General features: G+C 37.1%; 1 non-coding gene across 1 annotated transcript; it reads left to right on the top strand.

Moving 5' to 3' along the window:
* The first annotated feature begins 21,560 nt into the window (after nt 1–21,560).
* Nucleotides 21,561–21,667, top strand: LOC121211657 (small nucleolar RNA R71). The gene has a single exon (XR_005906876.1). It is a non-coding gene; the product is annotated as a small nucleolar RNA R71 (small nucleolar RNA).
* The last annotated feature ends 3,086 nt before the right edge of the window (nt 21,668–24,753 follow it).

Below are 24,753 nucleotides of genomic sequence, written 5' to 3'. Positions count from 1 at the left end.
TCTGAACCGAAATAAAATGAGTGGACTTGGTCAATCGATCCACGATGACCCAGTGTAACGCTCGGGTTTGTGCAAGTATACACTGTCATTATCAAGTAATATGTAAGTATCGAGTTATCGTCTTCACAGGGATTGTATTTGTGCTAAGTCAATTAGTTTGCAAAATTATATTACCAATTTGATAAGTAAAAACAATATAATTGAGAAGTGATGATTAAAATATATTAAACTATATGCAATGATCCCTAATGTGATTTATCCTAACAATGAACTATATGAATGAAATAGATTTTAGCAGAATTAACACAATAAGTAACAATTATAACATAAATAAGCTATGACAATTACTTTAATTATCAACATGCTTATCAATATTTGGACAAACATTCTATGGCAACTAGATCTTTCATGAGTTTGGAAACCACATTAGGTCCTTTCGGAATCCTTTATTTAGTAAATACGTATTTTACTGATCCTTATTTACTAAGGTTTTCTTAGTATTCGTGCAAGGTAACAGAGACGTGATAGGTTTGAAACAGTTTAATCACAAAAATCTAAAAACTATGCAGATAACAGAGCCTAGTTAGGGTTGTTATGTAACCTACAATTTAATTAGGTTAGGATCTAAATTGAACATGCACATTTCAATTATGTGTCCATTAGCCCTCGTCTGGTTAGGATTGCTCAGCTAATTCAGTTGCATTTCAATCACGTGTGAACGAAATACAGGCTTGATTTTAATTGAAAACATGATCGATTAAGGCACAAATATTATAAGCATGAATCAAATAAATATTATTCAATCAAAATAATCATCCTAGCTTAAATAAAATTAAGCTATCATTTTTGTAAACAAGAACAGTAAACACATAGCAAACATTCTTGAATTAAGTTAAAGAAAAGAAAGATTAAACCTAAATCAAAGTGGCTGTCACCCAAGACTCTGACTGACGAGGGCTCCTTCGTTCCTTTGCTTCGTTCCTTTGTGGCTCTCCGAGGTGGCCGACCAAGGGCTCTTTAAGAGGATAATTTGCTAAAAATATTTATGGAAAGATGATGATAGGCGTGAGGGCGAAGAGAGTTGAGAGAGAAGAGAATGATGAATGAGTGAGGGATGAGGGATTAGGGATGATTAGAAAAGTGAGAAATTGTGTCTTATTTATAGGTGAGGCAAAGGAGCTAGTTTGCTAAAAATAGGAGTGTGCATCTTTTGTAAATTTATCCAAGGGTGGCCAACCATGATTTGTGGAAATGTGGCTGATTTTGGCTTGATTTAAGTGCCACAACATCATCAGGATCAAGACTCGGTCAATTGCAAATCTCCGGGTAAATCTTCGATTTCTTCAACTCTTCAAGGACCTTATGTAATTAAACAAAAATTTGATTTATGAACATCCACACGCAGTCAAATTTTAGGTTGACTTGGTCCTGCATTTGGATGGTTTTGTAATCAAAATAAAGCTCTCAGCTGTCCAGCAATAGTAGATAAGCTAGAGGACCAAAGAATGTAATTTAACCACTTTAATTAATCAATTTACTTAATTAATTAAAACCTAATTTATTAATGAAACATATTAAAATAAATTATTAAATATAACTTTATATTTTATTATTTAATTTAATCATACGTGGTCCACTTTATAGCTTGAAAATATAATATGCTCAAATTAATATAAAAGAAGCCATTTTCTGCATGAAAATTATATAATAAAGCATAAAATCACATTTTAATAATTTCTATCTCCCAAATTCATATTTTCATATATTTCATTAATTTATTAAGCAATTACTTGGTTTTAACAACAAATTTAAGTAAAAAGGTGATGAATTATATAGGAAAAATCCTATATATTTTTCAGTTTACACACCCCAAAACTTAAATCATTGCTCGTCCCGAGTAATGTTCATGCACAGCACAAGGTTTCGCTAAAGCAAAATTGCTAAAAGTATAAGCAGCATAAATCCTTGCCCCATAATCATGTATTAATAAATTTGTGCTCATAGATCTTCTTTATTAACAAGTAAATCATACATAAACATTTTGAAAATTTTATACTAAGTTTCAAGATATACCAACATGAATCATAGTATGTATCTATGTCATAGCCATAGATAATACTCTTCATTCAACATAATTTCTCCTCAATCAAGCAAAACAATCATAAGACTTATTTATGATCTTCATATGTTGAACTTAGAACTGCCTCTCCACTAATGTAGGCAACATAATCATCAAATCAATAGGTCTTTTTATAAGGTTGTAATGGGGCTTGGTTAAAGGTAGGGATTTTAAGAGATGGGACATTTCGGTTTCAAAATCTTAAACTTTAACTTTGTCATGGCTTTCTCGAAATTCAACGTTTTTCTTTAAGTGATCCTTTGGAATTCCCCCAAACTTATTTTGAGCTCATGCTCATACATTTTTTCTTTGTGGAAACTGAGCAAACTTTTCCTTGATCTTTCTTTTTTCTTTTTTCTTGTTAAGCATGAACACATACATCCTTTGGAAATTTCTTCAAATGTCATTTACTAAGTCAACTTTAGCTAAGACGGGTGCACAAAATTAGGCTAACTTTAAAAGATGGAGATATGGCTTGTAATGTAGGTTCATTGCAATAAATAGGCCTTTTAAGCTCAAAATTATAGTTTCAAAGGTTTAATATCATAATGTGGGCTTGAAAAGGCTCAAACGATCTAAAGAAATAGTGCCTATATCATTTTAGATTTTTATGTCGTCTAGGATTTCTCCTCAAGAAAGTTACTAAGTCAATTCTAAAGATATAAACCTTCATGCATGTCTAATCTCAAAAGAAACTAAGTTTTCATGGAAAACATTACCTAAGACTAAGATCATACAATCATTCCATTCTTCATGATAACATACAATCATTTAGATAAAATCATCATTCATGCTCGCATACAAGCTATCTCATTAACAACAAATTTCTCTAAACATTCTTTTATTAAAACATACTCATGAAATAAATGATTGAAACATACTTGAAAATTTTAAAATTTTTGAGCAATTATTTGCCTTACCCCCCTTTAAAAAGAAGCAATGTCCTCATTGCAAGAACAAAATAATGAATGAAAACTAAACACCAGGTAGGGTTAAAAAGAAAGAGAGTGAGTCATTAAGATTGCTTAAATACCAAGTCTTTCCTCATAATCCAATCCTAGACATGTTCATTCCCATTACCACATCACTTAGTCTTTTTCTTTTTAAAGAAGCATTTACTCATGCTTTCTATGTTTTATTTTGTAGAAATTAAATCCTAGATACTAAAGAAAAAAATTCCTAAAGACTTAAAATAAATGAATAAAAAGACAAGAATCCCCCTTTTTATTTTTCTAACTCATTCCTCTTGTCTTCTTTAGCTCATTCTCTGCTTGTATAATCAGTATCTTCCATCCATGTCTCAAAGATAGCATCTGGGAACTCAGGATCAAAAGTGTTAGAGATATTCTTAAAAGTATTTCGATTCGAATCATCTCTAATTTTTGCATATTTCCAGTAAGTTTGTTGTTGATTGTGAATGAACTTGCACATATCCATCAACATTGACAACTCTGATTTCCTTGAAGTACTTGCAAAAGTTGGCATGGGAGTTGTATATTCTGGTTCAACACTTAGCTTGATTGGTTCTTCTTCTGGCTCAATCCTTGGTTCAGGGTTTTCAGATCCTTCAACTGGTTTAGGACTGTTTGGTTCCTTATCAGATTCTTCTTCTTCAGTGGCTGTAACTGATTCAGTTTCAGTTTCAGTTTCATTTGTTGACTCCTCAATATCTGGCTCAGTTGGTTCTTCTTGCTCACTTTGATTCAGCTTATGCACCTTCTCTACTAACCTTTCAAGATCATGACCTATAATGCACCCTTGGACATATTGCCCCTTCAAATTCGCTTGTGTTTTAACACGGGCCCTTAAGCAAAGTGAAGTGAATAATAATGGGAAATAAGCACTTCCTGTCTTCTTTTTGGCATGGTCATAAATCTCCTTGAGAATAATTTTCCCAACATTAATGGACTTTTCTATCAAGATTGCATATAATAAAAGCATTTGTTCCATCAAGATGGTGGAGCTATGTGAGATAGGCATGAAACTGTAGCGAGCAAAATAAAACCATACCTTTGCTACTAGTTTTAGTTATTGGCTTCAGCAAGAATGGCTTCTATACTTTCTTATAATCCATTGGGACCCCGAATTTGTCACAACATCAAGTACTTGTTGAAGAAAATCCCAATTGATGTTGTTTATCATAGGGTAGTACTCATCTTATTCAACATCAAGTAAGTTAAACAAATCATTGATGGACTTAGAAGTAAGAGGTACCTTTTTCTTCCAAACAATGACCTCAGTAGCATCTTGTGTGGTCAATCTTGCATAGAACTCTCGAACTAGTTCATCATCGGGAAGTGAACGAGCATCACAAAATTGTTCCCACTTGAGAGCATTGATTTTTTTCTAATTGGCACAGGGACAACCATCAAATCTTTACTCTTCAAGTTAAAACCTTTTTCCGGCATCATAGGTTGATGCTTGAAAATTGAATCAAATCTCTCTTTCACTTCTTCATCGATCAAAATCGGGTTTTCAGGAGTAGTCTTCGACGATCTAGTTCTTTGGCAAGACATGGTATTTTCCCAAAAATTTGTCAACATTCTGCTTACAGGGGAAGAAGAGAAATCGGCAAGTGGGTAGGACCTGCTTCGATGAACCTTACGACTGCGAAGAGGTTGCGGCGGCGAAGGTAGCGTGCGGTAGCAATGGTGGTGTCCGACGGTGATAGCGGCTACGTGCGGCAGCGACGTTGAGGCTTCGGCAATCTCTTTGCGGCGGTTATAGGAAATTTCAAAAATGGGGAGGAGAACTAGGGTTTCTTTCGGGATTTTAGGTTGACGACACAAGAGAAAATTTTAAGGATTTTTGGGGTTTAAGCAAATAGCTTTAAGGGATGTGAAAAATAGTAGAAAGAAGAGAGGTTTATATAGGGAAAATTAGGGCAACATGTAGCAAAAACTTAGCTACATTAGGGTTACTTACGCATCAAGCAATAGAAGTGGCGGCAATATGTGTGAAGTTTTCCCTCTTTTTGCTGTCTTGGGCCACAAATTCAAACTGTATCTTACTAAAAAAAACTGATTAGCAGTTGGGCCAAATTTGACCCCTTTTATTAACATAAAAATTTGAAATTTAAACAAAACAAATGAAACTAAAAAATTTTAAATCTTAATTAGAAAATTTCTTCTCAATAAATTACATTAAATTAATTCCCAGGAAAGGTTGGAGAGGTCACAGTGGTCCCGCTTAAGTTCCAATATCCTTAGACAAAATTAATTAAATGTACTAAATTAAGAAAATAAATCCTCATTATTTATTTATTTACAAAACAAGTTTATGAAAAATAAAGGGTCTATTAATTTAAATGAGGATTCAACTCGCTCAACGTCACCATCCCAATAACTGTAATTGTCGCATAATACAACAGCTCCATAAGGATAAACTGGATAGATGGTATAAGGTCTTTTTCCATTGGGATTTCAGCTTCCCAGGAAATAACTTTAGCCTTGAATTAAACAACAAAACCTTCTAACCTTCTTTAAACTTGCGAGGTCGTATATGACTATCATGCCATCTTTTTTATCTTTCTTTATACATTTTGGCATTCTCATAGGAAAACAACCTCAACTTTTCCAACTCATCAAATTGTAACATCCTTCTCTCACTGGCTTGCTTAAGATCAAAATTCAACTTCTTCAAAGCCCAGTGAGCTTTATTCTCCAACTTTAATGGCAAATGACATGCCTTCCCAAAAACCAACCGATAAAGAGTCATTCCTAACGGAGTCTTAAATGCTGTTCGATAGGTCCATAATGCATCATCGAGCCTTCGAGATCGATCTTTTCTGTTGGGGCGTACTACCTTTTCCAAGATACCTTTGATTTCACGGTTCACTCTTTCAACTTACCCATTGGACTGAGGGTGATAAGTAGTTAGCAATCTTGTGCTTCACATCATATTTGTCAAGTAACCACTTATGCCACTTGTTCACAAAATGAGAACCTTCATCACTAATAATAGTTCTTGGTGTCCGAAATCGTGTAAACACATGCTTATGTAGGAATTATATGACTATCTTGGCATCATTTGTATGGTACGCTTCAGCTTCAACCCACTTGGATACATAGTCCACCGCAACTAAGATGTATTTGTTCCCATACGAAGAAGGAAACGAGCCTAAAAAGTCAATGCCTCATACGTCGAATAATTCAATCTCCAAAATATTTGTTAAGGGCATTTTATTCCTCTTTGATATGTTTCCACTCATTTGGCATCTATCACAGTTCTTCACATAGGCATAAGCATATTTAAATAGTGTATGCCAAAAGAAACCTGCTTGCAAAAACTTAGTTGTAGTACGTGCACACCACCAAAGTGTCCCCCACTTGGAGATGAATGGTAATGATATAAGATCTCAGCAATCTCACTTTTAGCTATACACTTTGGAATTATATTATCTACACATTGTTTCAACAAGAACGGGTCTTCCCAGAAATAATACTAACTATCCTGAAGGAATTTCTTTGTTTTGGTATGTCATTTCTTAAGGAATTATTCCACATGCAAGATAATTGGAAAAATTAGCAAACCAAGGTGTTTCATGAATTCGACTCACCTCAAATAAGTGTTCATCTGGAAAATTCTCGTTGATAGGCACATGTGATCGAGTTATCTTATCTTGCTCCAACCTTGACAAATGATCAGCGACTTGATTTTCAACACCTTTTCTATCTTTGATCTCAAGGTCAAATTCTTGGAGTAAAAGTATCCAACAAATTAGCCTCAGTTTTGCATCTTTCTTCGTGAGCAAGTATTTAATGGCTGCATGGTCAGTAAATACTGTAACTTTGGTACCTATAAGATATGAGCAGAATTTGTCAAAAGTAAAGACTATAACAAATAGTTCCTTTCAAGTTACTATATAATTGAGTTGGGCTCCCGTTAAGGTTCTACTTGCATAGTAAATGGGGTGAAACACTTTATTTTTTCTTTGACCCATCACAACTCCAACAGCAAAATCACTTGCGTCGCACATCAACTCAGAAGGTGTGCTCTAATTGGGTGTAATGATTGTTGGGGCTGAGATTAACTGTTTTTTAGCTCTTCAAAAGCATCTAAATATGCTTTGTTAAAATCAAGCACTGTATCTTTCTCTAACAACAAACACAACGATTTAAAAATTTTTGAAAAATCTTCGATAAACCTTCAGTAAAAACTGATATGGTCTAAGAAACTTCTGACTCCTTTCACATTCATTGGGGCCGGTAATCTTTCAATTACGTCCACCTTTGCTTTGTCGACTTTAATTCCTTTCTTTGAAATTCTATGCACTAAGACAATCCCTTCCTTAACCATAAAATGGCATTTGTCCCAGTTAAGGACAAGATTCGTCTCTTCGCATCTCTTCAATACCTTAGCCAAATTACTCAAACAAATATCATAAGTGTTACCAAAAACAGAAAAATCATCCATAAAAACCTCAACAAAATTTTCAACTATATCAGTGAATATTGCCATCATGCATCGTTGAAAGGTTGCAGGTGCATTGCTTAAACCAAAAGGCATTTTCCTAAAAGCAAACGTACAATACGGACAAGTAAAGGTTGTTTTATGTTGGACTTCTGGGGCTACAACTATTTGGTTATATCTTGAATAACCATCTAAAAAACAATAGAATTCATTACCTGCCAGTCAATCTAACATTTGATCCATAAAAGGCAACGGAAAATGGTCCTTCCGAGTGGCTTTATTTAGCTTTCTGTAGTCAACACAAATTCTCTAACCAGTAACAGTTCTTGTTGGGATCAATTCGTTACACTCATTCTCAACAATCGTAATTCCACCTTTTTTCAGCACACACTGCACCGGACATACCCATGAACTATCTGAAATAGGATAGATGATTCATGTATCTAACCATTTGATCACTTCCTTTCTCACAACTTCTTTCATAATAGGATTGAGCCTCCTTTTCCCATCAATTTGATCTTTTTCACCTTCCTCTAGAATAATTTTGTGCATGCAAAATGAAGGGCTTATACCTCGAATATCAGTTATGGTCCAACCAATTGCTTTCTTAAATTTCTTTAGAACAACAATTAGTTACTCCTCTTGATCTTTTTTCAGTTTTGCTGAAATAATCACAGGCAAAGTGGAACAGTCACCTAAATAAACGTATTTCAAATGGGAAGTACCTTTAGTTCAAATGTAGGTGATTCTTCGATTGACAATTTGGGTTGCACAAATTCTCAAACTTCCAATTCCAACAGTTCAAACCGTGTGGATTGAATAAAATTTCTCGGATTGGCTTCCACCAGAACCATGTTTTATTCACTTTCTTCATCCTCCAAAGGGTCAAACCCTAAGGCTTTCTTCAGTGGATCTTCAAAATTTCTTTCCATTGAAATCAAGGTTTCTAACTCTTCCATAACTGAACACTCTTCTGTAGGATTAGGAAATTTCATCGCTTTAAGAATGTTAAAAGTTACCTGATCATCTTGAACTCGCATAGTGAGTTCACCTTTCTGCACATCAATTAACGTTCTTCCCATGGCTAGGAAAGGTCTCCCAAGGATAATTGGCACTTCCTTATCTGCTTCAAAATCTAGCATAATAAAATCAGTAGGAAAAATAAATTTATCGACTCTTACCAAAGTATCATCGATCTTTCCTTCGGGGTATGCTAAAGATCGATTCACTAGCTGGAGTGTCACAATTGTAGGTCTTACTTCTCCTATCCCTAGCATCTTGAAAATAGACTTAGGCATCAAGTTGATACTCGCTCCTAAGTCACACAAAGCTTTACCACAGTAAGATTCACCAATGTTACAGGGTATCGTAAAGCTTTCTGGATTCTTCAATTTCGGTGGTAGTGTGACAACCCTAAAGTGACCCTAGTCGGAAAGCGATTTTGGGACCACTAAACCGAGTCACCAAATTATTTGAATGTGATATTTATTGTCTAAAATATGTGATTATGAAGGTGTGAAAGTGTTAGGCTTCGATTTAGTAAATTGCATGTGAATTTAGTCAAAAGGACTTATGGGTGACATTTTTGAAATGTGATAGGCTAATCTACAAGGACCTAATAGTGCATCTAATCAAAAGGGAGGACTTGCATGTCAATTTTCCCCCCCTAATATGTAGTGGCCGGCCATGAGCATGGGTGGACAAGATGTTATGGCTAAAAACATGTCATAAACATGTTGGGGTAATGCATTATGTAAGGGTTAATAAAATAAAGAGCATGGGCAATAAAATATTAGTGTTAGTAGGATGAGAAACAAAAAAAAAAGAAAGGATGTGTGTGATTGTCCCCCCCATTGCCGTGAGTTGAAGGAAAGAAAAAAAAAGTGTTCATACTTTGGTTCATCCTTGGCCGAAAATTTTAAGGAGGAAGGAAGAAGAAAGGTTGAAGAGGTTCGGCCATGCATGTAACTAGGCTAAGGTATGTTTGATGATGTTCCATGAGATGCATGCATGTTTTAGTTGTTAGCTTGAGTTCTACCTAGCCCATGGTCTAAATCGTGCTATGTGATGGAAATGACACTCGGCCATGGATGCATCATTCTTGCTTGGTGTTGATGTTGTGTTGGTGAGATATCAAGTTATTTTTGTGACCAAGTTGAGATTTGAATTTTTGGAATGAGTAAGGTTTTCGGCTATGGTAAATATAAGGGTGATGGATGTTGTGTCATGCTAAATCTAGATGAACAATGTTAGTGCTTATATCTCGATATTCATGAGTTTCTTTCTTGGTTTTACCTCAAACCCATGAAGTATTTTAATTGGTGTTGTTAGAGGTTTCGGTCATGGGATTATAAGCTTGTTAGTTTTGATGATGAAATTTATGCCTTGCAAGGGTAAATGGCGTCTTGATGCATTCGGCCATGGTAGAAAGTAGATGTGAAATGGTAGTAAGATAAAATGCAAAATGTTAGTATTTGATTACTAGTGTATAAATGCGTATTAGCCAAGTTTTGAATTTGAAACGAAACGGTATATAACCAATACAAGTAACGATACTTGTGGGAAGTATTAAGCATATAATTGGCCTCAACATATACATGCATACTCGGCCACATGAGAAGATTAGTGTTGCATGCATTCGGTTAGAGGCAAGCATATTGATGCCTTTATCTTGGTTAGGACAATCGGCTAAAAAGGAGTGTGGGTTAATATGTTGAGTTGATGCATGATTTCACATGTATGTGACTTTAATGTCTAATGTATAAATATGGGCTAAGTGCCTTGTGTTCCTCTTTTCGATGCTCAAATGATTAAATCAATTTATTTGTTTAATTAAGCTCAAGAGCAAAGGGGATCTAAATTCGATAAAGGGAAGGAAAAAGTGGTCGAATAGCCATCGAAATCGTTCGACAACATCCGAGGTAAGTTCTTGAGTAATAGAGCTTAAATTATGATTTGATTAGATCATGTTTTAAGCAAATCAAAATCATGCTCTTTGTGTGTGGCTATTGAGCCGAAATTGCAAGAGTGATAAGTGTCTTGTGTTTGAGTTTTGCTAATGAAAATGAAATACGAATGTGTCATGATTTATTGTTAAATGTGCATGGTTATTCGAATGATGTCCGGGCTAAGTCCTGAAGGCTTTGTGCTAAGTGACCATATCCGGAATAAGATCCGAAGGCATTTGTGCGAGTTACTAATTCCGGGCTAAGCCCGAAGGCATTGGTGCGAGTTACTAAATCCGGGTTAAGTCCCGAAGGCATTTGTGCGAGTTACTATAACCGGGCTATGTCCCGAAGGCATTTGAACGAGTAGCTATATCCGGTTAAATTCCGAAGGTACGTGATTCGGGAATGAACGATCTTGCTGTAAAAATTTCAGTTAATACGCTTGTAACATCCCAACATGGAGGTATGTTTCGTATGTGCTTTGAATTAGTTGAGCCCTTACAAATAAGTATTCGCTCAGTTGATAAATGAGCTACCGGCCTTTGGCTAAGTTGATCTTTGTGTATGAATATAAGGGTTGGTAATGTGAAGTAAGTATGATATTGAAAATTTGTGCATATGAAATTATCTGTTTAGCTACATGAATGCTATACTTTGGTTGTGTCTAAATTCTTTGCTCAAAAGTTACTAAGCATTTAATGCTTACTCCGTTTCTTTGATTCTCTGTTTTATAGATTTTGGTTCTTCAGCTATCGGACTCGGGATTTTGAAGTCGAAGTCGCCCACACTATCAAAGCTCCTTTTGGTATACTTTTGGTTGAACTTTGAAATGGCATGTATAGGACCACCCTTTTGTTTGTTGGTCATGAACCCTTCGGTATTGTGTAAATTTGGATAACCATGCGAAAATGGCTTAAATATACTTTGATCATAGCATTATAGTCGTTTTGTATGTTGTCCGTCGAGAGGTATGGAAATGTTGGCAACGGTTAGCCATGGGAATGGTTATTCATGATCACTTTTGATATATGTATGACAAACTCTAGTTGATCCATGAAGGATCATGAAATAGGTAAAGTTTACCTTAAAAATAGATGCTGGCAGCAGCAGTGATGTGGATGTGAAAAATCACTAAAAATAGTAGGAATGGAATTAAATAGTGAATAAATTATGTAATCTAACCTTGATGAATCTATTTTCATAGGAAAGTAACGAAACGTTCATATGAACAGTATATTATGAGATGCTAAAGTTTTCGTTAGATAGGGTCAGAACGGTTTCTGGATCCCCTGATCTGACTTTGGAAATTCATTATAAATTAACCAGAGATATTTAGGAGTCATGCCATATATGTATAGATTCCTCTTTGAGTATATTTTCTATAGAAATAAAGGCATCAGTATTGAAGCCCTGTACAGGGAGATATCCAAATCGTAATGCATAAAGGTCAGTGTAGTCGCACCCTGTAACAGGGGAGACTTTAACTAATAAACTGTACTAATTGGCCCAACCGAAAATTCTAGAAAAAAATATGTAGATGGAAATATGAGTCTAGTTTCAGGGAAAAATTATGAAACTGATTTTCGAGTTTTAGAACTCAAGATATGATTTTTAAGGTGACAGTGACACAGTTAGCCAACTGCTTGGAAATTTTTAAAATGGACTGTAAAAGTAAATGAATTAAGTCGGTTAGCACCTCGTGTTCGACTCCAGCAACGGTCTCGGGTACGGGGTGTTACAATTTTATTTGTATCAGAGCTACGGTTTAGTCGATTCTAGGACTACCGTAATGCGTTGGGTTTAGCTATACATGCCATTTTATGTGATTATTTGATAGTGTGGTGATTTCTGACATTTGCAAATGTGTTTATTTATAGTAATGGATCCCGATCCCGACCGAGCAGTAGCTGATGATCTTGAGAGTGTAGCGCCTGCTCCCGCACAAGGGACAGCGCCGGCGGACTCTCAACCTAATGCTAGTAACCCGAATGATGAAGCTAGACAAGCTTTCTATAGCGTGATGAATGATTGGTTCAACCAATACATTCGAACTAATACGGCTGTTCCACAACCTCCATTCCCGACAAACACAACCCCCGCACCTACCATACCTCCGGTATCTGACCAAATAAGGTCAAATAAGCCCCCAGTTGACAGAATTCGAAAACATGGGGCTACTGAATTTAAGGCTACGGATAGTGATGATGCCGAGCAAGCTGAATTTTGGTTGGACAACACTATTCGGGTACTCGATGAGCTATCTTGCACACCCGATGAGTGCCTAAAGTATGCTATCTCCTTGCTACGTGATTCTGCCTACTATTGGTGGAATACGTTGACTTCTGTTGTGCCTAGAGAGCAAGTAACTTGGGAGTTTTTCCTAACCGAGTTTCGGAAAAATTATATCAGTCAGAGATTTATGGATCAAAAACGGAAGGAATTTCTTGAACTTAAACAAGGTTCCATGTCGGTTACCGACTATGAACGAAAGTTTGTAAGGCTTAGCCGATACGCACGAGAATGCATTTCCTCAGAAGCCGTAATGTGTAAACGTTTCGAGGATGGATTGAATGATGATATAAAGCTGTATGTTGGCATTTTAGAAATCCGAGAATTTGTGGCACTTGTCGAGCGAGCTTGCAAAGCCGAGGAGCTCAGTATGGAGAAAAGAAAAGCTGAGGCGGGAGCAAGGGAGTTTCGTAAGAGGTCTTCGGGGAAGCCCTTCCCACAGTCATCGAAGAAATTTAGAGATGGCTTAGGCCGGTCTAGAGACACTTCGGGCTTTTCTAGACGAGATCGTGATCGACCCCTTTCGAGTGCACAAGTCACTTCGGTCGCCAGTGTGGGAAATGATCATCGAGATAGAACGGAGTGCCAGTATTGTGGCAAATGACATTCTGGAAGTTGTAGATTCCATGACCGCTCCTGCTACAAGTGCGGGTCAGTTGACCACTTTATCAAAGATTGCCCGAGATTGTCTGAACAGAATGTTAATCAGAGTGGGAAACCGAGTGCTACCACTGCTCGAGGTAGACCATCTAGAAACACGGGAAATGCTAGTGGTGGTCAGAGAGGATCTAGAGATGCTGCGACCAGATCTGAGGCTCGTGCTCCTGCTAGGGCTTATGCTATACGCGCACGCGAGGATGCTTCCTCGCCAGATGTTATTACCGGTACTTTTACTCTCTTTGATACTAATGTGATTGCTTTGATTGACCCTGGTTCTACTCATTCTTATATATGCGAAACCTTAGCATCCAGTAAGACTTTACCTATTGAGTCTACTGAGTTCGTAATTCGGGTGTCAAATCCCTTGGGTCGTTACGTGCTTGTCGACAAAGTGTGTAAGAAATGCCCCCTAGTAATTCGAGATTCCTGTTTTCCGGCAGACTTGATGCTTTTTCCGTTTGATGAATTTGATGTTATTCTTGGTTTGGATTGGTTGACCGTGCATGATACGGTTGTGAATTGCAAAAGCAAGACTATTGATTTGAGGTGCGCAAATAACGAGATAATCCAAGTTGAGTCTACGGACTTAAAGGGGTTGCCAGCTGTAATATCAGCAATGTTGGCCCAGAAATATGTAAGAAAAGGGTGCGAAGCATACCTTGCGTATGTACTTGATGACAAAGAATTAGAAAAGAAACCCGAATCTGTGCCGGTGGTTTGTGAATACCCGGATGTTTTTCTTGAAGAATTACCGGGTTTACCACCTGTTCGGGAGGTAGAGTTTGGTATTGAGCTTGTACCTGGAACTACGCCAATTTCGATAGCTCCGTATCGTATGGCACCAACCGAGTTAAAAGAATTGAAAGCTCAGTTGCAAGAGTTGACGGATAGAGGTTTCGCTCGACCAAGTTTCTCACCTTGGGGTGCACCAGTATTGTTCGTGAAAAAGAAGGACGGAACCATGAGGTTGTGCATTGACTATCGTCAGCTGAATAAAGTGACGATAAAGAATAAATATCCGTTACCGCGTATTGATGATTTGTTTGATCAACTAAAGGGAGCCTCAGTGTTTTCAAAGATAGATTTAAGATCGGGTTATTACCAGTTGCGAATTTGAGATTCGGATATACCCAAAACTGCTTTCAGAACGAGATACGGCCACTACGAGTTTTTAGTGATGCCGTTAGGGCTCACAAATGTCCCTGCGGTATTTATGGATTTGATGAATCGAATCTTCAGACAGTATTTGGACCGGTTCGTAGTTGTGTTCATTGATGACATCTTGGTCTATTCAAGAGATGAGACCGAACATGCTGAGCACCTGAGATTAGTGCTGCAAATTTTACGGGATAAGCAGTTATATGCTAAGTTCAGTAAGTATGAGTTCTGGTTAAAAGAGGTTAGCTTCTTGGGTCATGTGGTATCCGCATCGGGTATTCGAGTTGACCCGAGCAAAATTTCAGCCATACTTAACTGGAAGCCTCCGAGAAATATTACTGAGGTTCGGAGCTTTTTAGGACTCGCCAGTTACTACCGACGGTTTGTAAAAGGTTTCTCGATGATGGCCACACCCATGACGAAGATACTTCAAAAAGATATTAAGTTCGAATGGACGGAAAAATGTCAGAAAAGTTTTGATCAACTGAAAACTTATTTGACTGAAGCCCCAATTTTAGTGCAGCCCGAATCAGGCAAAAAGTTTGTCATCTATAGTGACGCCTCCCTACTTGGGTTAGGTTGCGTGTTGATGCAAGAAGGTCGAGTTGTGGCCTATGCGTCGAGACAATTAAAGCCACATGAGAAAAATTATCTGACCCATGATCTCGAATTAGCTGCCATCGTATTCGCCTTGAAAATATGGCGACATTACTTATTTGGTGAGAAGTGCCATGTATTTTCGGATCACAAAAGTCTCAAATATTTGATGACTCAAAGAGACTTAAATCTGCGACAAAGACGTTGGCTTGAGTTGTTGAAAGATTATGAGCTTGTCATTGATTACCACCCGGGAAAGGCTAATGTGGTTGCGGACGCCTTAAGCCGGAAATCACTGTTTGCTTTACGAGCGATGAATGTACACTTGTCTGTTCTACCCGACAATGTGTTCGTAGCTGAATTAAAGCCAAACCATTATTGATTCATCAAATTCGTGAAGCTCAGAAAGTCGACGATGAATTGGTTGCAAAACGGGCTGAATGTGTTCCGAATATGGAATCCGAATTTCAAATTGATGATGACGATTGTTTGAGGTTCAGAAGTCGGTTGTGTGTTCCAAGAAATTCAGAACTCATTTCGATGATTCTGAACGAAGCCCATTGTAGCCGAATGTCAATTCACCCGAGGAGTACGAAAATGTACAACGATCTGAGACGCCAGTTTTGGTGGCATGGTATGAAACGAGACATTTCCGATTTTATTTCAAAGTGTTTAATATGTCAGCAAGTAAAGGCGGAACATCAAGTGCCTACGGGTTTACTCCAGCCAATCATGGTACCTGAATGGAAATGGGATCGAGTCACGATGGATTTCGTATCTGGGTTGCTAGTATCGGCAAGTAAGAAAGATGCGATTTGGGTTGTTGTGGATAGACTGACTAAGTCGGCTCACTTTATCCCCGTACGTACGGATTTTTCATTGGATAAACTAGCTGAATTGTATATTTCTCAGATTGTGAGATTACACGGGGTACCTATTTCTATCGTGTCGGATAGAGATCCGAGATTCACCTCACGATTTTGGAAGAAATTGCAAGAAGCTTTGGGTACCAAGCTGCATTTTAGCACCGCTTTTCATCCACAAACCGATGGTCAATCCGAGCGGATAATTCAGATACTTGAGGATATGTTGAGATGTTGCATCCTCGAGTTTAGTGGTTCATGGGAACAGTATTTACCTTTGATTGAATTTGCTTACAACAATAGTTTTCAATCAAGTATTAAGATGGCACCTCACGAGGCCTTGTACGGGCGTAAATGCCGTACACCATTGTTTTGGACCGAGCTCGGTGAAAGTAAAATTTTCAGAGTGAATTTGATTAAAGATGCTGAACAGAAAGTAAGAATAATTTGTGAAAGTCTGAAGGCAGCATCAGATCGTCAGAAGTCGTATGCGGATTTAAAACGAAGAGATATTGAGTATCAAGTGGGAGACAAAGTGTTTCTTAAGGTCTCGCCTTGGAAAAAGATACTCAGATTTGGCCGTAAGGGCAAATTGAGTCCGAGATTCATTGGGCCGTATGAGATCTCCGAATGAGTTGGCCCAGTTGCATATAGGTTGCTTTTACCCCCTGAACTCGAAAGAATCCACAACGTTTTTCATGTTTCGATGCTTCGACGTTACAGATCCGATCCTTCGCACGTAATAAACCCCTCCGAGGTTGAAATTCAAGCCGATATGAGTTATGAGGAAGAACCGATTTGTATCCTAGCTCGTGAAGTGAAAGAGTTGCGAAACAAAAGGGTTCCGATAGTGAAAGTGTTATGGCTCAAACACGGGATCGAAGAAGCTACTTGGGAACCCGAGAACTCTATGAAAGAGTGATACCCAAACCTATTTACCGGTAAGATTTTCGGAGACGAAAATTTCTTAAGTGGGGGAGAGTTGTGACAGTCCTAAAGTGACCCTAGTCGGAAAGCGGTTTCGGGACCGCTAAACCGAGTCACCAAATTATTTGAATGTGATATTTATTGTCTAAAATATGTGATTATGAAGGTGTGAAAGTGTTAGGCTTCGATTTAGTAAATTGCATGTGAATTTAGTCAAAAGGACTTATGGGTGACATTTTTGAAATGTGATAGGCTAATCTACAAGGACCTAATAGTGCATGTAATCAAAAGGGAGGACTTGCATGTCAATTTTCCCCCCCTAATATGTAGTGGCCAGCCATGAGCATGGGTGGACAAGATGTTATGGCTAAAAACATGTCATAAACATGTTGGGGTAATGCATTATGTAAGGATTAATAAAATAAAGAGCATGGGCAATAAAATATTAGTGTTAGTAGGATGAGAAACAAAAAAAAAAGAAAGGATGTTGTGATTGTCCCCCCCCATTGCCGTGAGTTGAAGGAAAGAAAAAAAAAGTGTTCATCCTTTGGTTCATCCTTGGCCGAAAATTTAAAGGAGGAAGGAAGAAGAAAGGCTGAAGAGGTTCGGCCGTGCATGTAACTAGGCTAAGGTATGTTTGATGATGTTCCATGAGATGCATGCATGTTTTAGTTGTTAGCTTGAGTTCTACCTAGCCCATGGTCTAAATCGTGCTATGTGATGGAAATGACACTCGGCCATGGATGCATCATTCTTGCTTGGTGTTGATGTTGTGTTGGTGAGATATCAAGTTATTTTTGTGACCAAGTTGAGATTTGAATTTTTGGAATGAGTAAGGTTTTCGGCTATGGTAAATATAAGGGTGATGGATGTTGTGTCATGCTAAATCTAGATGAACAATGTTAGTGCTTATATCTCGATATTCATGAGTTTCTTTCTTGGTTTTACCTCAAACCCATGAAGTATTTTAATTGGTGTTGTTAGAGGTTTCGGTCATGGGATTATAAGCTTGTTAGTTTTGATGATGAAATTTATGCCTTGCAAGGGTAAATGGTGTCTTGATGCATTCGGCCATGGTAGAAAGTAGATGTGAAATGGTAGTAAGATAAAATGCAAAATGTTAGTATTTGATTACTAGTGTATAAATGCGTATTAGCCGAGTTTTGAAGTTGAAACAAAATGGTATATAACCAATACAAGTAACGATACTTGTGGGAAGTATTAAGCATATAATTGGCCTCAACATATACATGCATACTCGGCCACATGAGAAGATTAGTGTTGCATGCATTCGGTTAGAGGCAAGCATATTGATGCCTTTATCTTGGTTAGGACAATCGGCTAAAAGGGAGTGTGGGTTAATATGTTGAGTTGATGCATGATTTCACATGTATGTGACTTTAATGTCTAATGTATAACTATGGGCTAAGTGCCTTGTGTTCCTCTTTTCGATGCTCAAATGATTTAATCAATTTATTTGTTTAATTAAGCTCAAGAGCAAAGGGGATCTAAATTCGATAAAGGGAAGGAAAAAGTGGTCGAATAGCCATCGAAATCGTTCGACAACATCCGAGGTAAGTTCTTGAGTAATAGAGCTTAAATTATGATTTGATTAGATCATGTTTTAAGCAAAACAAAATCATGCTCTTTGTGTGTGGCTATTGAGCCGAAATTGCAAGAGTGATAAGTGTCTTGTGTTTGAGTTTTGCTAATGAAAATGAAATACGAATGTGTCATGATTTATTGTTAAATGTGCATGGTTATTCGAATGATGTCCGGGCTAAGTCCCGAAGGCTTTGTGCTAAGTGACCATATCCGGACTAAGATCCGAAGGCATTTGTGCGAGTTACTAATTCCGGGCTAAGCCCGAAGGCATTGGTGCGAGTTACTAAATCTGGGTTAAGTCCCGAAGGCATTTGTGCGAGTTACTATAACCGGGCTATGTTCCGAAGGCATTTGAACGAGTAGCTATATCCGGTTAAATTCTGAAGGTACGTGATTCAGGAATGAACGATCTTGCTGTAAAAATTTCAGTTAATACGCTTGTAACATCCCAACATTGAGGTATGTTTCGTATGTGCTTTGAATTAGTTGAGCCCTTACAAATAAGTATTCGCTCAGTTGATAAATGAGCTACCGGCCTTTGGCTAAGTGGATCTTTGTGTATGAATATAAGGGTTGGTAATGTGAAGTAAGTATGATATTGAAAATTTGTGCATATGAAATTATCTGTTTAGCTACATGAATGCTATACTTTGGTTGTGTCTAAATTCTTTGCTCAAAAGTTACTAAGCATTTAATGCTTACTCCGTTTCTTTGATTCTCTGTTTTATAAATTTTGGTTCTTCAGCTATCGGACTCGGGATTTTGAAGTCGGAGTCGCCCACACTATCAAAGCTCCTTTTGGTATACTTTTGGTTGAACTTTGAAATGGCATGTATAGGACCACCCTTTTGTTATTGGTCATGAACCCTTCGGTATTGTGTAAATTTGGATAGCCATGCGAAAATGGCTTAAATATACTTTGATCATAGCATTATAGTCGTTTTGTATGTTGTTCGTCAAGAGGTATGGAAATGTTGGCAACGGTTAGCCATGGGAATGGTTATTCATGATCACTTTTGATATATGTATGACAAACTCTAGTTGATCCATGAAGGATCATGAAATAGGTAAAGTTTACCTTAAAAATAGATGCTGGCAGCAGCAGTGATGTGGATGTGAAAAATCACTAAAAATAGTAGGAATGGAATTAAATATTGAATAAATTATGTAATCGAACCTTGATGAATCTATTTTCATAGGAAAGTAACGAAACGTTCATATGAACAGTATATTATGAGATGCTAAAGTTTTCGTGAGATAGGGTCAGAACGGTTTCTGGATCCCCTGATCTGACTTTGGAAATTCATTATAAATTAACCAGAGACATTTAGGAGTCATGCCATATATGTATAGATTCCTCTTTGAGTATAGTTTCTATAGAAATAAAGGCATCAGTATTGAAGCCCTGTACAGGGAGATATCCAAATCGTAATGCATGAAGGTCAGTGTAGTCGCACCCTGTAACAGGGGAGATTTAACTAATAAACTGTACTAATTGGCTGAACCAAAAATTCTAGAAAAAAATATGTAGATGGACATATGAATCTAGTTTTAGGGAAAAATTACGAAACTGATTTTTGAGTTTTAGAACTCAAGATATGATTTTTAAGGTGTCAGTGACACAGTTAGCCAACTGCCTGGAAATTTTTAAAATGGACTGTAAAAGTAAATGAATTAAGTCGGTTAGCACCTCGTGTTCGACTCCGGAAACGGTCTCGGGTACGGGGTGTTACAGGCAGTTTGTCCTGCAGGAACGCACTGGACTCCTTTGTCAAGGCGACAGCCTCATACTCACTCAGTCGTTTCTTCTTGGATAGTACATCCTTCATAAACTTCACGTAATTTGGCATTTTTTCTAAAGCCTCCACCAATGGAATACTTATGTGTAATTGCTTCAGAACATCCAAAAAATTCTTGAATTGCACCTCATGTTTCTACTTGTGTTGCTGCAAACTTTGCAGATATGAAGGTGATAGAACATTCGGTTGAATCGGACAACTCTTCTGAGTAGGTAAATCTACATCCAAAGAAAATGTTAAAGTATCTGACTTCACTAAGTTACGATTTACTTTGTAAGTCTTTGTAGTTTCTGATTCCTTTGGTGTAGGAATTTCAATAGCTGGTTGACTTTCCTCTTTTTCAATAGGCTCGTCTTCGACATCAATCAATATGGGTTCCATAATTTTACCACTTCGCAATGCCACTGCCTTGATATATTATTTACCCAAGTTTCTTGGATTCTTATTATTGCTCGGCAATGTTCCTTGCGGTCTATTACGAAGCTCCGTAGCTAACTGACCCATTTGGTTTACCAAATTTTTCAGTGTTGTTGCTTGGCTCTAGATCAAAGCGTCATTCTTTGCCATATACGCTTTCAACAACTTCTCCAAACTATTTGATGCCTTAGCTTGGGTTAGTTTTGGAGCTTGCTGATTAAACCCTAGAGATTGGTTGGGTCTATGCTACATAAAGTCGTTGTTTGGTCCATTTCCTTGGTTGCTCCAAGAAAAGTTGGGATGATTACTTCATGAAGGATTATAGAAGTTGGACTGGGGTCCTTGTCCACTCCTATTTTGATGTTGGTTCCCTACATAGTACACTGACTCGGGATTCAATGGGCAATTCTCGAAAGAATGACCTTCCCCACAATACACAGAGGAAACTACTTCAATTGGACTTGGTGGCTGAGCTGTAAAATTATTAGCACTATTAGTAGTAAACTGCTTTAACATAGAGGAAATAGATGATACCTGAGCTGATAACGAAGTGAAAACATCAACTTCATGAACTCCAGCTACTTGTCTTCTTGAAGCTGTTCATTTTGTTGGCTATTGATAGTTATTACTTGTGGTCCTCTCGATGATCTCATAATCCTCACTATAAGACTTAGACAAAATTGCACCATTCATAGAAGCATCTTCCATCAATCTTGTATGTGCATTGAGACCATTATAGAATGTTTCCAACTGGATACAATGAGGAATCTCATGATGAGGACACTTACGAAGTAACTCATTGAATCACTCCCAAGCCTCATACAAAAACTCATCATCCAATTATCGAAAAGTTGTTATCTCGTTCCTCAACTTAGCGTTCTTGCTAAGCAGGGAATACTTTACAAAAATATCAATGCTAATTCTTGCCATATAGATATGGAACTTGGTGGCAATGAATTGAGCCATGCTCGTGTTCGATCTCGCAATGAGTATAGAAACAACTTCAACCTCAGTGAGTCTTCAGTCACACCGGCTATCTTGAATGAATCACCCACCTCCATAGACAACTGAAGGGGGAGATATGGATCTTCCGTAGGCATACCATTAAATTGGCCAACCGTTTGTAGCATTTGAAACATCCCTGGTTTCAATTCAAATTGGGTTGCCTCAATATCTAGCCTTCTAATTCCTAGATTTAACTCATTGAAAAATGGCACAACATATTGTCTAATGCATTGATCCCTATCATTAGCAATGAGGATGGGATTTTGTACATGTTCGGCTTCATTACCTTTGTCTTGATTCTGATTTCCAAGGTTCATCTTGACTTTTCTTTGAGCTGTTCATTCACGTCTTCTTTGTCTAAAAGTTCTTACAATTTCAGGGTCTATTAGGAGTAAATTGATAATCTGATTTATGCTCATAAACACCTGAAAAGAAAATCACAAAATTAAAAAAAGAATAAGTTAGTAATGTTAGAAATAACCAAATTGAAAATAAATAATTTCACAAAAAATGACTATGGCTCGGAAACGGTGCCAAAAACTTGTAACGCTCGGGTTTGTGCAAGTGTACACAGTCGTTATCAAGTAATAAGTAAGTACCGAGTTATCGTCTCCACAGGGATTGTATTTGTGCTAAGTCAATTAATTTTTAAAATTATATTAACAATTTGATAAGTAAAAACATTATAATTGAGAAGTGATGATTAAAATATATTAAACTAAATGCAATGGTCCCTGATGTGATTTATCCTAACATGAAAATATATGAATGAAATAGATTTTAGCAGAATTAACACAATAAGCAACAATTATAACATAAATAAGCTATGACAATTACTTTAATTAAACTCAAATTATTATCAACATGCTTATCAATATTTGGACAAACATTCTATGGCAACTCGATCTTTCATGAGTTTGGAAACCACATTAGGTCCTTTCGGAATCCTTTACTTAGTAAATACGTATTTTACTGATCCTTATTTACTAAGGGTTTCTTAGTATTCGTGCGAGGTAACAGGGACGTGTTAGGATTGAAACAGTTTAATCACACAAATCTAAAAACTATGCAGATAACAGAGCCTAGTTAGGGTTGTTATGTAACCTGCAATTTAATTGGGTTAGGATCTAAATTGAGCATGCACATTTCAATTATGTGTCCATTAGCCATCGTCTGGTTAGGATCGCTCAACTAATTAAGGTGCATTTCAATCACGTATGAACGAAATACATGCTTGATTTTAATTGAAAACATGATCGATTGAGGCACAAATATTATAAGCATGAATCAAATAAATATTATTCAATCAAAATAATCATCCTAGCTTAAATAAAATTAAGCTATCATTTTTGTAAACAAGAACAGTAAACACATAGCAAACATTCTTGAATTAAGTTAAAGAAAAGAAAGATTAAACCCAAATCAAAGTGGCTGTCACCCAAGACTCTGACTGACAAGGGCTCCTTCGTTCCTTCGATTCGCTCCTTTGTGGCTCTCCGAGGTGGCTGACCAAGGGCTCTTTAAGAGGCTAATTTGCTAAAATATCTATGCAAAGATGATGATAGGCGTGAGGGCTAAGAGAGTTGTGAGAGGAGAGAATGATGAATGAGTGAGGGATGATTAAGGGATGAGGGATGAGGGATGATTAGAAAAGTGAGAAATGGGGTCTTATTTATAGGTGAAGCAAGGGAGCTAGTTTGCTAAAAATAGGAGTGCCCATCTTTTGCAAATTCATCCAAGGGTGGCCGACCATGATTTGTGGAAATGTGGTTGATTTTTTCATGATTTAAGTACCACAGCATCATCAGGATCAGGACTCGGTCAATTGCAAATCTCTGGGTAAATCTCTAATTTCTTCAACTCTTCATGGACCTTGTGTAATTAAACCAAAAATTGATTTATGAACATCCACATGCAGTCAAATTTTGGGTTGACTTGGTCCTCCATTTGGATGGTTTTGTAATCAACATAAAGCTCCCAGACCTGTCCAACAATAGTAGATAATTTAGAGGACCAAAGAATGTAATTTAACCACTTTAATTAATCAATTTACTTAATTAATTAAAAACCAATTTATTAATGAAACATATTAAAATAAATTATTAAATATAACTTTATATTTTATTATTTAATTTAATCATGCATGGCCCATTTTATAGCTTGAAAATATAATATGCTCAAATTAATATAAAAGAAGCCATTTTCTGCATGAAAACTATATAATAAAGCATAAAATCACATTTTAATAATTTCTATGTCCCAATTTCATATTTTCATACACTTCATTAATTTATTAAGTAATTACTTGGTTTTAATGACAAATTTAAGTAAAAAGGTGACGAATTATATAGGAAAATTCCTATATATATTTCAGTTTACACCTAAATAGAATCCTTCTTAGTGGGTGTCAAGGGCAACCCACAAACAAAGTCGATTGTCACTTGTTCCCACTTCCATAAAGAAATCTCAATCGGTTGTAACAAACCTGAAGGCAATTAGTGCTCAGCCTTAATTTGCTGACATGTCAGAAAACGACCAACAAAATTTGTAACCTCACGCTTCAAACTCGTCCACCAATACAACCCACAAAGATTGCGATACATCTTATTACCACCGGGATGCATAGCATAAGGGCTACTATACGCCTCCCTCAGAATCGACTGCCTCAAGTCAGAATCATTTGGCACACAGATCCGACCTCGAAAACACAGAACACCATCATTATTCAGCCTAAAATCTGAAGTACTGCCATTCTCAACTTGGCGAAACCGTAAACCCAAAGACTCATCCCCTAACGCCACAAGACATAAAATATCTGGTTTTTTCTATTGGAAAGGTATGTCTAAGGATGTCAAGTATTGGGTCAAGGAATGCCTCACTTGTCAAAGATGCAAGGCAGACTTATCTGCTTTCCTTACTCTCCTTCAACCCCTACCAATCCTTGATAAGGCCTA

Source organism: Gossypium hirsutum, chromosome A12 (assembly GCF_007990345.1).
Source record: "Gossypium hirsutum isolate 1008001.06 chromosome A12, Gossypium_hirsutum_v2.1, whole genome shotgun sequence".
Taxonomy (NCBI): Eukaryota; Viridiplantae; Streptophyta; class Magnoliopsida; order Malvales; family Malvaceae; genus Gossypium; species Gossypium hirsutum.
The sequence above is the reverse complement of the archived record's forward strand: the minus strand, read 5'-3'. Positions and strand labels throughout refer to the sequence as shown.